Source organism: Pan paniscus, chromosome 16 (assembly GCF_029289425.2).
Source record: "Pan paniscus chromosome 16, NHGRI_mPanPan1-v2.0_pri, whole genome shotgun sequence".
In the NCBI taxonomy this organism is placed as follows: Eukaryota; Metazoa; Chordata; class Mammalia; order Primates; family Hominidae; genus Pan; species Pan paniscus.
Genome location: NC_073265.2, coordinates 5,576,243 through 5,589,838, shown reverse-complemented (window position 1 = coordinate 5,589,838; position 13,596 = coordinate 5,576,243). Strand labels below are relative to the sequence as shown.

The 13,596-nt window shown below is 48.7% G+C and overlaps 1 protein-coding gene across 15 annotated transcripts in view; it reads right to left on the bottom strand.

Annotated features, from left to right (window-relative positions):
- APBA2 (amyloid beta precursor protein binding family A member 2) overlaps nucleotides 1-13,596 on the bottom strand; it is a 232,934-nt gene that overhangs the window by 183,223 nt on the left and 36,115 nt on the right. For 7 of the 15 annotated variants that reach the window (XM_055098170.2, XM_063596985.1, XM_003811062.5 and 4 more), the window contains exon 2: nucleotides 13,005-13,114. The gene's annotated coding sequence lies outside the window, so the exon portion shown is untranslated. Of the gene's footprint in view, nucleotides 1-527; nucleotides 780-12,858; nucleotides 13,115-13,596 lie in introns of those variants that run through there. The other 8 variants (XM_057299830.2, XM_055098171.2, XM_034938378.3 and 5 more) reach the window with 4 other exon arrangements.

Here is a 13,596-nt window from a genome sequence, read left to right as displayed (position 1 = left end):
CCATCTCTGTGACAGCCCTGGGTGACCGAGCTTACCAAGCACAGCATGGGGCAGTCCTTCAGAGGTGAACCATCTCCTATGGCTCTGGGGAGGCCCCAGGGCATAAAATACTGAGAATGACAAGTGACTGCCCTGAGCCACCACCAAATCCAGCAACCAAAGCACCTAGAGCCGAGGCAGAGCCCAGTGTGGCATTTGTGGCTGGCCCCAAGCCCCTGGTTTCCCGCCTTCCCACACAGGCGCCAATAGACCTCGCACACCTAGACCCTGTGGGGATGTCACTGGTCACTACAAGGTCTTCGTCCTGCCTCTAAAGTTTTCCCTTTTCATTATCTCAGAAAGATCAGCGTTGAGCTGCCAGACCTTGACAACAAGGTCTACAGACCAGACAAGGACAGCTGGACTCCAGGCAGATGGGCACCTACTTAGCCCAATCAGAACCCACACTGAGCCCTGGCACTCACCTGCAGACAGGAGTCCACAGCTGCTTGTCCTGCCTCCCACCCCAAACCATTCCCCACACTCACAATCATACACAGCAAGCTCCACTGAGTCCCTCCTGGCTCCAAAGCCTGCAGTGGCACCGGCCCCAGGACATAGGACACAGTCCAAGCTCTTCACTCTGTTCCCAAGGCCGTGGAGGGCTGGCTGGCCTGTGAGTCCTGCTCTCCTCCACCCCCGTCTCTTCTCCCCAGCCCCCTCTTCACAGGTTTAGAGACCAGGCGGAAGGAGCTGCCCACTCCATGCCTTGTTTTCCCATGTGCAAGCTGCTCTCTCTGCCTGGAACCACCCCCACCTCCAGCCCATGCCCCCCTTTCTCCTGGGCTGCCTCTATTCCTGCAGCCTCGGCACACAGTCACTTCTTCCTGGAACTTCCCCAGGCCCTCTGCTCCACCCATGTGGGCAGCCCCTCCTTGGGCTCCAGCATCAAACCCCAGATAGTGGACTCCTTGAGGGGAGGAGCTGTGCCTGTCATTATTCTACCCTCAGTCCCTGCTGGGCCTGGAACAAGGCAGAGGGGATAGGGGTGCTCTGGAGAAAACTGCTCCACAGGCCAAGCACGCAACCTGTGGGGCTCCAGCAGGCCCTGACTTTGGACCAATAAAACCTCAGGTCGAGGACTTTCAGACAATGATAAGGTCTGAAAATCCGAGCCAGTGTGGGCTTGCCATTGCTCCTACAACTGTCTTTACTAGCAGACTGTGAGCCCCACACTCTCTTTCAAAGAGCGGGACATTTGTTTGAAGGGAGTCTTATTCCATTCAGGGTACTCTCACAAAATACCATAAACTGGGTAGATTATACATGACAGAAAGTGGTTTGTCTCTGTTCAGGAGGCTGGGAAGTCCAAGACCAAAGAGCCAGCAGATTCCGTGCCTGGTGAGTACCTGCGTGATGGCTCAGAGACGGCAGCTTCTCACTCTGTCCTCACATGGTGGAGGGCGGGAGGCTCTCTCTGCAGCCTTTTTTAAAACGGCATTGATCCCATTATGAGGGCTCCACCATCAGGACCTGATCACCCACTGCTATAGTTGGAATGTGCCCCCCCAAAGTTCATGTGTTGGAAACCTAATCCCTGATGCAACAATGTTGAGAAGTGAGACCTTTAAGAGGTGATTAGGTCCTGAAAGCTCTACCCTCATGAATGTATTAATGCCATTATTGCAAGAGTGGGTTAGTGACTGAGGAGCAGGTTCCTAATAAAACAATGAGTTTGGCCCCCTTCCCTCTCTTGCTCACTATATGATGCCTTCCACCATGTTAGGACGCAGCAAGAAGGCCCTCAGCAGATGCAACCCTCAACCTTGGACTTCCCAGCCCCTAGAACTCTGAGCCAAATAATGTTCTGTTCATTATAAATTACCCAATCTGTGGTATTCTGTTTCAGCAGCAGAATACAGATTAAGACACCTCCCTAAGGCCCCATCTCCTTGGGAATGTGAATTCCAAAGTCTCCCTCCCTAAGGTCCCATCACTTTGGGGATAAGAATTCCAAAATATGGATTTGGTGGAACACAAGCATCAGATCATAGCAAAGGACCCCTCATTTTCATTCCCTCAGGAGCCACAATGGGACCTGGCTTTAAACAATCCACTATCACAATAGGCAGCACTGACCACTAAGGCCACACAGGTCACTTCTGCTGGCGAGATGGGACCAACCCCCTATGGGGCCATCCACCATCTCCACTGTCAGGGAACCCTGGCTGTCCTGCCACAGGCTTTGCAGGAGGCTAAGCCACCGTGGACGTTGCTTTTACTGCCCTGGTGGATAAAAAGCATGGCAGAAGCCCATGGGTGTCTCTGAGACTGCAGCACTAGGCCCACCTGCATTGTCACATCCTGCATATGCTCAGAGGAGAGGGTCTCTAAACACCATGGGGCTGTGCTCCAGGGAGGGCTGCCTTCTGGGTTTTAAACCCTACCCCACTGCAAGGGATGGGTACCTCATGGCACTGCACCTGCACTAGGGTACAGAAGCCAGCACCCCATGCTGTGGACTGCAGGGGCGCTCCAGGTGCCCCCCTCAGCTCTCCAGGTTCAGAAAAACCTGCTCCCTGGTGAATGTGAACCTCTCTTCTGCCAGCATGAAGGTCTGCTCCACCCTGTCACCCTCCTACCCCTCATCTCATTGGCTGGCTCCCTTCCCCTCCCAAGGACATCTTACCAAAGCAGAGACAGTGATTCTGACACCAGGTCGGTCTAGGCAACTGCGGCCTGTGTGGCCGTATCCCCTGGGATGCAGCAGCACAGAAAGGAGGGCTAGACTCAGCTGCAGCCATGCCCAGACCCAGTTGGGAGGGCTGCGTGCTGTAGATGCTGTCCTGGATGCCCCTCTGCCAGGCCAAGGCTCACACGCAGGGACCTTTCTCCACTTGAACGTCTGTGCATTGTAATATAACTTCCCAAAATATTACTCTGCAATTATTTCCAAAGACTTAAATGGGATCTCCAAATACGTACAATTAAGACTAAAATTGTAATTTTAAATTACTGATAATTTGAATAAACATAAAACTTTCCTATCTCTAAGCCAAACGCAGACAATAACATCCCAATTAACCCTTAGGTACTGCCAAACTCCGGAAAACAACCACTTTGGACTCTCAGAGGGAGAAACAACTGCTGAACTACATGGAGCCTGGCAACAGACTCTGGAAATAGTCATGATCTTCCACCTGTGCAAAGCCAGATGCTTCCCCGGCTGGACCCTATGGAGCAGCGCTGCCTTGCTAAAAGGGCAGTGGATGTTTGGGCCCACGGTGGCAACAGCACCAGGTCCCAGTGAACAGGCGAGAAGGACGCAAGGTCATCCCTCATCAGTCCCACTTTGCTAGGGGATGGGGGCACAGGAGGCAGTGGCGTGAGACTCCCTCTGAGTCTCAGTGGCTTTAGCTAGCTCTGGAACCTCCTTGTGGCCTCCCATTCCCAGGCCCCCGCTAAGATCCAGGAGCTACAGGGGGACCGACTGGAGTAGTCTCTCACCAGAGGCCACCAGCGGCGGGATGAGATGTTCATGTAAGCTGTCCTGCTGCCCTGAGGGCCAGGAGAGGTGACAAGCACGCCTGCATCCCACATCAACAGATGCTCCCAGCTCCCCACCCCAGCATGGTTTCTGGCCTACAGGGTACCAGAAGAGGAGCAGGGACTTTCCGTGAAGGGCTGTGCCTCATGGAGGGGGCTGGGGAGGTGGCTTCACCTTGATTCCCAAACAGGGCTTCTAGCAGACCCCTAGGATAGCTGTACCAAGTCCCCAATGTCTGCGGACGCGGCACCCGAGTTTCCTGAGAATCCAAAGGGAGGAGGCCATGACCAGAGCTGCCTCACAGGAGAAAAGGAGGAGCTGCCCAAAGAGGAGCTGCCTGCTGCTCCCACCAGTGTGGGGCCAGCCTGGGGCCGCCTTGAAGGAACAGCCCAGGAGCACTCCCGAGGGGCATGGTGGAGGACAGGGAGAGCAGTCAAGGGCATCAGCCCAGCAAGGCCTCCCACAGGTCGCAGGGAAGAGCTGCAAGTTCCCAGCAGGGTCATCTCTAAGAAACCTACCCGAGGGTCACTGGAGACAGGAAGTCCAAGTGAAACATCTGCTGGACCCCAGAAGTGCCACCCAGCCCACTTGTGGAGAGAATGCCCTCTCCCCAGACACTCCATCCCTCGGAACACTCCCTGGCCAGCAAAAACAGAGGCAAAGAAAGAAAGAAGGGGACACACAGCCCTCCCTCCCCAGCTGGCTCCAAGACAGGTCAGGCTCCAGCCGGGTGGGAGAAGCTCCAAAGAGTCTATAATTACTCCTTTTCATGACTGACCAACAATGTTCCTGGATTGAAAGTAACCAAAGAACCTTCTATTGCCTTAGAATGACAGAAAGTTCCAGGGCCTGCCTGGAATGTTCATTTGCGCAGAAAAAGAGCTCACCCCCAGGGCAGGCTCAGAGGGACCGCGAGGGTGAAGATGCTCATGTCTATCCTGCTCCCATCGTGGAGAGCTCAGCGCCCACCCAGATGGACCTTATGGTCCTTATGACTTCTGAGGGGAAGTCAAGCCTGAAACTGGGCCTTCTTCTGGAAACAGCCCTAGCAGCAGCAGGGACCACCACGATGCAGCCCTGCCAGCCCATTCCCACCTATACTGGCGGGGGCTGGAGGGTCGGGGGGCTGCACTGTCAGGGAGGGACGGGAGACATAGCTTTTGCCCCCCTTCCACCTCCCCAACTCAGCTCCTTCCACCTTTTCCTACCTGTTTTTATAGAGATGCGAATGGGCCAGTTTTACCCTCTAGGTAAATAACTGCTCAACAGCTTTGAGGATGGGCAGAAGCAACCTTTCCTTTAGTAGGTGGGTGACAGATCTACACTTCCTCATACAAGAACTGTGGTCTTTAGGAATACATATTCTCCCTCCCCTTGACGGAATTAGGAAAGTAATACTTTTTACACTTGAAATTAAGAGCAGAACAGATGGTGATGGTTTAGAAATCTGTTCATAAGAACTGATGCTGGCAGTGGGACCATCAACAAGACATGGATAATGGGGGCAAATTGGTTTTTTGCAATGTGCACCCAAGTCCCACTACTGCAATCCCAAAAGCCAAATACTGAGAATGGGGGACAGGTATGGACAGAAGGTTTAGCCACAGTAAGAGGGCAAAACAACTAGCAACGCGGAAGTGACCACAGAAAAGCCCCCTTCTTCTTGTGTGTCGCCTGGGCCAACGCTGTTGCCCCAGGGAAGCCTGGGCGCCAGCACCATACAAAGTGCCATGCTAAAGACAGCCTATCAGCTCCCAGTGATAGGCGGGAAGTGCTACACCCTTGGATCTGAGTGGTCACTCCTCTATTTGTTGAGGACATCTGGGAGCCTCCCATTGGCAGCATCACTCATGTGTGTCTCAAATTCACTGAAACCACAAGGCACGAGAAATCCTACGGATTAGCAGCCACCCATAGCCAGGTGGCCTGGCCTCGTTATTTATCCCTTTTGGTGTATTCATTCAGAATGTGCCAGGCTGTCTTGTGGGTGCAAGGACGCAAGGGAACACTGACACTCCAGTTCCCTGGAGCTTATGTCCTAATTAGGAAGACGGATGACAACTGAGGAAACCATCAAATAACAAACATGATTCCCGGTTGGGGTGACAGGAAAATCAAAGCAGGGGAAGGATTGGAGTTTCCACTCCAACACGTAAAGAACTTGGAAGTCATCACTCCCATCCTCATGACAAGAAAATGGTGCACAAACTGAAAATCAATGACCTTTTTTGGACTCATCAGTGAATTGAGTTTGCAACCCGCCCCCCTGAAATCTAGAGACAGCCAAATCCAAAGATCCACTGACCTGGAACAGAGCCTCCAGGGCCATACCACAGTAGTTTGAGTAATTCTGACAAATTGCTGCAGGCCAAGGGTGGACTCCCGTGACTGAGAAACTCCTAGAAGCCACAGTCTTAGTGGGGCCCAAAACTTTCATGGGCTTTTCCTCCAGGATCCCTACTAGGTTCTCACCATGAAAACCCAAGAGACATCTCCTGGTGACTCTGGCAGAGGGAGGACAAACGTCATCCTGGTGAAATGTAGCCAGAGCCTTCTCTAGGACAAAGGCCTGCTCCCTGCAGGGAAAGACTTTACCAGAACCTTGTTGCAGAGCCACAGAGGAAGGGCATTCCTGAGTCCAGCCCCCTCTGGCCTCCTGTTTGGGGTCTGGAAAAGCTATATAAGAAGAAACATCTGTGACAGTCACAGCCCAGGGAAATGGGACCACGGAAAGACTGAGATGTAATCAGAAGACTATAGACCGCTGGCCCTCCCCACACCCTACAACTACACCAACAGGACTCCAGTGTGCAACAGCAGGTGAAAGCTGGGAGAGCTGCACGACACTCACTCTCTCTGAGGAAGGGAATTTAGGGAAGCCCAGAGCCAGAGGACAAAAACAAGGGCACTGCAAGGATCAGAATACACTCACAGCTACAACAAACATTACAGGTAGCCCATAGCCAGATTAACAGAAAACCTCATGTTAAAGGCCTGTTTACCTCAGTTCCTATCACCCTATAAATCATATCTAGCTTCAAATAACTTACAAGGCATGCTAGAAGACAAAAAGGACAACATATTTCTTTCTTTTTTTTTTTTTTTTTTAGATGGAGTCTCGCTCTGTTGCCCAGGCTGGAGTGCAGTGGAGCGATCTCGGCTCACTGCAAGTTCCGCCTCCCAGGTTCACACCATTCTCCTGCCCCAGCCTCTCGAGTAGCTGGGACTACAGGTGCCCGCCATCACGCCCGGCTAATTCTGTATTTTTAATAGAGACAGGGGTTTCTCCATGTTGGTCAGATTGGTCTCAAACACCCAACCTCAGGTGATCCGCCCACCTCGGCCTCCCAAAGTGCTGGGATTACAGGTGTGAGCCACCGCGCCCAGCCCAAAAGAACCTATTAACAGAAATGAAGAATGCCTTTGACAGGCTCATCAACATGGCTGAAAATAATCAGCCTGAAGACAGGTCAACAAGAACTTCTCAAACTGAAACACGCATGCACACAAAGAATGGTGGGAAGACTGGGCACAGCGGCTCATGCCTGTAATCCCAGCACTTTGGGAGGCTGAGGCAGGGGGATCACCTGAGCTCACAAATTGAAGATCAGCCTGGGCAACATGGCAAAGTCCCACCTCTACAAAAAAATAAAAATAAAAAAATAATAATAATGGGTTGGGGGAGGGGGGGAACAGAACAAAGTATCCAAGAACTGTGGAACAACATCAAAGATGTTACACGTGTAACTGGAATACCAAAAGGGAACAAAAGAGACAATGGAGAAGAAAATCATTTGAGGTAATGATGGCCAAAATATTTTCAAAATTAATGACAGATCCAAGCCACAGACCATGGAGGCTCAAAGAACACCAAATAGAGTAAATACTAAGAACAAAACAAAACAAAACAAAAAAACCAAAAAGCAAAATACCCTACACCTAGGCACACCATATTTGAACTACAGAAAACCAAAGACAGAGAAAATGACTAAGGCAAATGACCAGCGGGGTAGGGAAACACCTTATCTATAGAGGGGTAAAGATAAGAATTACAGCCCACTTCTCATCAGAAACCAGTAAAGGAAAAAGAGGGTGGATAGGCCAGGTGCGGTGGCTCACGTCTGTAATCCCAGCACTTGGGGAGGCTGAGGCAGGCAGATGATTTGAGGTCAGGAGTTCGAGACCAGCCACGGACAACATGGTAAAACCCCATCTCTGCTAAAAATACAAAAATTAGCCAGGCATGGTGGCTGGCGCCTGTAATCTCAGCTACTCAGGAGGCTGAGGCAGGAGAATGGCGTGAACCCGGGAGGCAGAGCTTGCAGTAAGCCGAGATAGCACCACTGCACTCCAGCCTGGGCAACAGAGCGAGACTCTGTCTCAAAAAAAAAAAAAAAAAGAGAGAGAGAGAATGGAGTGAAATCCTTAAAATTTTGAAAGAAGAAACCACCAACCTAGCATTCTATGTCCAGAAAAAGTATCCTTCAAAAATGAAGGAGAAATAGTTTCTCAGGCAAACAAAACCAAGGGAATTCATCACTGGCAATATATACCCTGAAATAAACGTTAAAAGATTTTTCTTCATACAGAAGAAAAATTATATAGGTTGAAAACTTGGAACTACATAAAAAAGAGGTATTCATAAAGGAATAAATGACAGTAAAATAAAGTTTTCTATTTTCCTTACTCTTATTTGATATAAAAATAAATTTATTTACTGCAATAATAGTAATGATATACTGTATGATTATGACATATGGATAATTTAAATAATTAACAGCAATGTCACAAGGGACAGGAAGGAGGATTTGGGAGTATTCTGTTATAAGGTAGTTGTACTAAATGGGAGGAGGTATAGTGTTATTTGAAGGTGGGCTTAGATTATTTTGAAATACATATTGTAAACATATATTGTAAAACTTTTAAAAAGAAGTATGAGTGATATGCTATGAAAGGAGATAAAATGGCATCACATAAAATGGTCCATTGAAACCAGAGGAGAGAGAAAAAGAAGTCTCTGGCAAGTACAGAAGACAGTTACTAAAAAGTTTGATATTAATCTGAGTACCTCAATAATCATTTAAATGTGAATGATCAAAACACACCCATTGAAACAGAGATTTTCAGAGTGGATAAAAAACACAAGTCCCAACTCTATGCTATCTACAAGATATCTACTTTAAATGCAGAGACACTGGTAGGTTAAAAGTAAAGGGACAGAGAAAGGTATACCATGCTAACTCTAATCAAAGTAACTTGGAGTACCATTATTAATTTCAGACAAAGCAGACTACCAACCAAGCAAAATTATCAGGGATAAAAAGGCGACATTACATAATGAGAGAAAAATCAATTTTCAAGAGGATGTTACAATCCTTAAAGGCTATGCACCTAACAACAGATAATTGAAATATATGGGGCAAAATCTGATAGAATTTTAATTCTAAATGAGAAATTGGTAAATCCACTATTATAAGTGGAGACTTCAAGACCTGTCAGTAATTGATAGAACAAGCAGACAGAAAATCAACAAGGACAGTTCACTTGAATAGCATCATAAATCAACTCAATAGAATTGACATTTATAGAATATTTCATCCAACAACAGCAAAATACACATTCTTCTCAAGCTTGCACGGAACATTCACAAAGATAGACCACATTCTGAGCTATGAAGTACACCTTAACAAGTATTTTAAAAATAGAAATCATAAATATATGTTCTCAGACTACAATAGAATTAAACTAAAAGTCAGTAACAGGAAGATAGATTTCACTGGTGAATTCTACCAAACATTTAAGGGAGAAATTACACCAATTCTTTACAACCTATTCCAGAAATTGGAAGAGAAGAAACACTTCCTCACTTTATGAAGCTGGAATTATCCTAACATCAAGACCAAAGAAATTATTAAAAAATGACATACCACTGCCTCTCAGGAGCAAACAACTTAAAAATCCACAACAAATTATTAGCAAATCAAATCTAACAACGTTTAGAAAGAATTATACGCTACAACCAAGTGGGATTTTTTCCAAGGCTGCAATGTTGGTTCAACATTAGAAAAATCAATGGATATAATCTACCACATCAACAGACTAAAGAGACAAAATCATATGATCAGATCAATTGATGCAGAAAAAGCATCTGACAAAAATCCAACACCCATTTCTGATTAAAAACCACTCACTAAATTAGGCAGAGACCATCTTCAGCTTGATAAAGAACATTTACCAAAAAACCTATTCAGGAAATGCCAATAAACAGTCAGACCCCACTTCCCACCCAGTAGGCTGGCCATCATGAAACAAAGAAACAAAAAACAGAAACTGACAAGTGTTGGCTAGGATGGGGGAAAATGAGAATCCTCATTCAGTGCTGGCGGGAATGTAAAATGGTGCAGCTGTGGTGGAAAACAGTTTGGCAGTTCCTGGAAAAGTGAAACAGAGTCACCACAGAACGCAACAATTCCACTCCTAAATACATACACAAAAGAGTTGAAAACAGATACCGAATCTAACACTGTCCACACACACTCACAGCTGCATTATTCCTGACAGTCAAAAGGTGGAAACTACCCAAACGCCCATCAATTGAAGGCACAAACAAATGTGGTGTATCTGCAGAATGGAATATTGTTCAGCCTTTAAAAGGACTGAAGTTCTGACACATGTTGCAACATGGGTCATCCACATAAACTTCATGCTAAGCCAAAGAAGCCAGAAAGAAAAGGTCACAAATTATATGATGTCTAACTTATGGGAAACATTCAGAATATGTAAGTCCATGGAGACAGAAAGCAGATTGGGGTTGCCAGAGACTGGGGTAGGGAGGCTGGGGAGTGACTGCTTAATGGAGAGTTCCTCTCTGGGATGAAGAAAACGTGTTGGAACTAGACACAGATAGTGGGTGCCCAACACTGCAAATGCACTACATGTTACTGAATTACACACTTTCAACTGGTTAATGGCTAATGTTATATGAATTTTACCCACTTTTAAAAAAAAAAACCTACAGATGACATCATATCTCATCATGAGAAACTGGACATTTTCCTCCTGAGGTTGAGAACAAGGAAGGGAGAGGGAAAGCAACAGCACCAGGGCTGCCGGCCACTCGGGAAGGCAAGGACTGAAGTCCTGTGTTGAGTCTGTCCTCGTGGGACACTGTCACAGCAGGGCAACGGGGCAGGGGGCCCACTAGAACAGGCTTAAGGGTGGCCAGGTTGACCGCTGGCTTTTAGAGGTGGGGTCACAGCCTTTCTGCATCTTCTCTTGAAATCACTCAAAACCAACAGAGAATGAGAAATGAAAACTGCACCTGCAAATCTTGCCAGACGAAGTGCTGAGGCAGCACAGGGATGAGGAGCCCCGGGGGGGCGGTGGAGGCAGAGAAGCCTTTTCATGCCCAGCCTCACGGCCCACCTCTAAAACCCCAAAAGGCCCAAGCACTGGAACACCAGCACAAAAAGGGAGTGAGGCAGAAAGCAGGGGGCTACTCAATAGTCTAAATAGGGAGCAGTCAGACCCCCAGCCACTCAGAGGAGGACTATCCTGACCCCTGAGCAGGGATGCCCTGGCAAAAGGGCACCACGTGTTCCATATGAGAAGAGGGCAGGGAACATGGTGACACCAGTGAGCACCTGTCTGCTGAGCGCTGACGCCCCTCCCCCCACCCCACACCTCCCCCAGACTCAGCACCCACCCCCAGGGCAGGAGGCTAGAGAAACGGAACTCTCTCAGCTCTGGGGATGCTTGTTCCTGCCTCATGAGGCAGCCTATCCTGACTGATACACACTGCATAAGGGTTCACCTAAATGATGACATAACTCTATATATTAGAGTTAGGGTTAGGGTTAGATGGAGCAGCTCTCAGGAGGGAAATCTACAAGTTCAACCATCTTGACCACAACAGGAGACTAAGAAATAGCAGCGTGTCCATATTCTTTACAAATGTGGAGATAAAACCAGAGGAAGAAGCAATAAGAGCTGGAAGTGGTAATCTATGGGGAGTGGGCAGGGCAGGGGCGGTGGGGAGATGGTCTGGGAGGCCAGGGGTCTGCTATTTTTTTCATAAAACTTATAAAACTCTTTGACGTCTTAAAATATGCATATGTATCATGCTGACAATATAAAAACTGTGTCTGAAAAGTAGACCAAGCCTTTGAGGTGCAAAGGGGACAAGGATGGGTGGTCTGGGTAAGCATTCCAAGGCACAGGCCGGTCCTAGCTGCCTGGTTTCCCCAACATCCTGCACAGGGCGTGGTGTGGTGACTGAGGCGTGGCTGAGGCTCTGAATTCCAGTTCTACCACATGGGCAACAACCTCAGTTCTCTCACCCCCAGTGACCATTAGGGGAGTGACCGTGGCTTCCTCAGCACAGTGCATGGTGCATGTGGGATAAATCCTGCTGTCCCTGCTTCTAAGGTCTCACCGAATACCTGAAGGACCTGCAGTGTTCTGGGTTGAGAGGCAGGAACAGGACAGGCTGAGCAGGTTAGGATGTCCCCTGAGAGAGGGTATGGAGCAGGATGGTGCTGAGCCAGCTCCTGGGAACAGGGTCTGGGTTACGGATCGAAACCATGGGGAGGCCAGTGGGAGCAGGGTCATCGAGGGAGAGCAGTGTGTCAGAACAGGCAGGTGGAACGTGGCTCAGACGCCCCACTAAAGGACAGAGCATGGCTGTGACACAGCTGTGGCCCCATTGTGCACTGCACTGAGATATTCCACTGGGCACAGAGCTCCTGCAGGACAATTGCCGGCTATAGAAGATGCTCCCACCTCTGCAGGAGGGGCTGAGCTGCTCCCACAACCAGACCCTGCAGGCAGCTCGAGAACGTGTCCTGCACAACCTCCTTGTAGGGACTCACTGTGGTGGCCACCAGTGTCTTGGGCTGCCCTGCTGCTGCGGTGCCTGGGACTGGCTACCTGGGTCAAGGCAAGCAGCCTGGGGTGCTGAGCAATTTAGGAATTGTTATTGCCAGGTCAAGCGGAAAGAACCTGCCCACTTTCTGCTGGCCCCTCCTCCTGGGTCCCTGGGAAGAACTGACCACCGGGATGCCCCTGGCCTATCTGCACCCCATGGGGAAGGGAGGCTGCCCAAGAAAGCAGCACAGCTCCACCAGGAGGACGGAGGCACTCAGTGCAGCTGGGAAAAGGGACCTGGGGCACTCCAGGGACAGGATCTCCGAGGTGAGACTGACAGGGTTACAGGGAATGCACAGTCTTCTCCTAGCAACTGGTCCCCTGTAAATGTCTGTTCTTCCCCTTTCGCCTCAAAATAAATGTAAGCGTATGTGAAGTTTGTGAAAGCAGAAAGCAAAAATATTTACCGTAGCTGTGTTTAAGCTTTTGTTAGAAAAAGGTGAGGGCCATCGTGGCTGTAACTCTTCTTACGGCCCGCAATTAGCACATCAGCCCAGACTCATGCATGAATGCCACATTAAGTGCAGTGGGGATCGTAACGGGTTCTACTCACTCAGAATCTCCAGACACAAGAAGAGGCTCACCCCGTCTGTCCACAGGACAGTCCTGGCCTATTGGTGGTTTGTCCACAGGAGATTCAGCAACGCGTGAATATTCAGGAGACTGTAAAGAAAAAGAACACAAACAAATGAAGCGTCAACCAGCTGAGAAAGGAAACCACTTATTCATCCACAGAGGGGCAGGTGTGGATGGCAACGATGGGCCACATGCTCATATGGGAGGCTAACAGCTCCCTCCCCAGAACCTCTAGAGCAGCTGGAACTCCAAGGCTCTCCAAAGCAGCTGAATATCTGAAAAACCAAGAGTCACAGGTTGACCGTGATTCTCCCCCAAGTCTTCAAGTGAACCTTCGTGTTTATTTCCAAAGGTCAGTGAGTATGGATAACTAATGATTTCGGGCCACAGGTAGCAGAGCTGCATGCTAAGCTTGTGGGGAGTACATTTTTCAAGCCCTTTTGTAGGAAGATAAGGGAAATCTCGTGCCATTAATATTTCAGGTTTCATTTGCTCTGACAGGAAATGAAACACATTGATCAGGGTTCTGTTCCCAACTTGTTTTTTCAAAGTACAAAATGCTGCCTGAG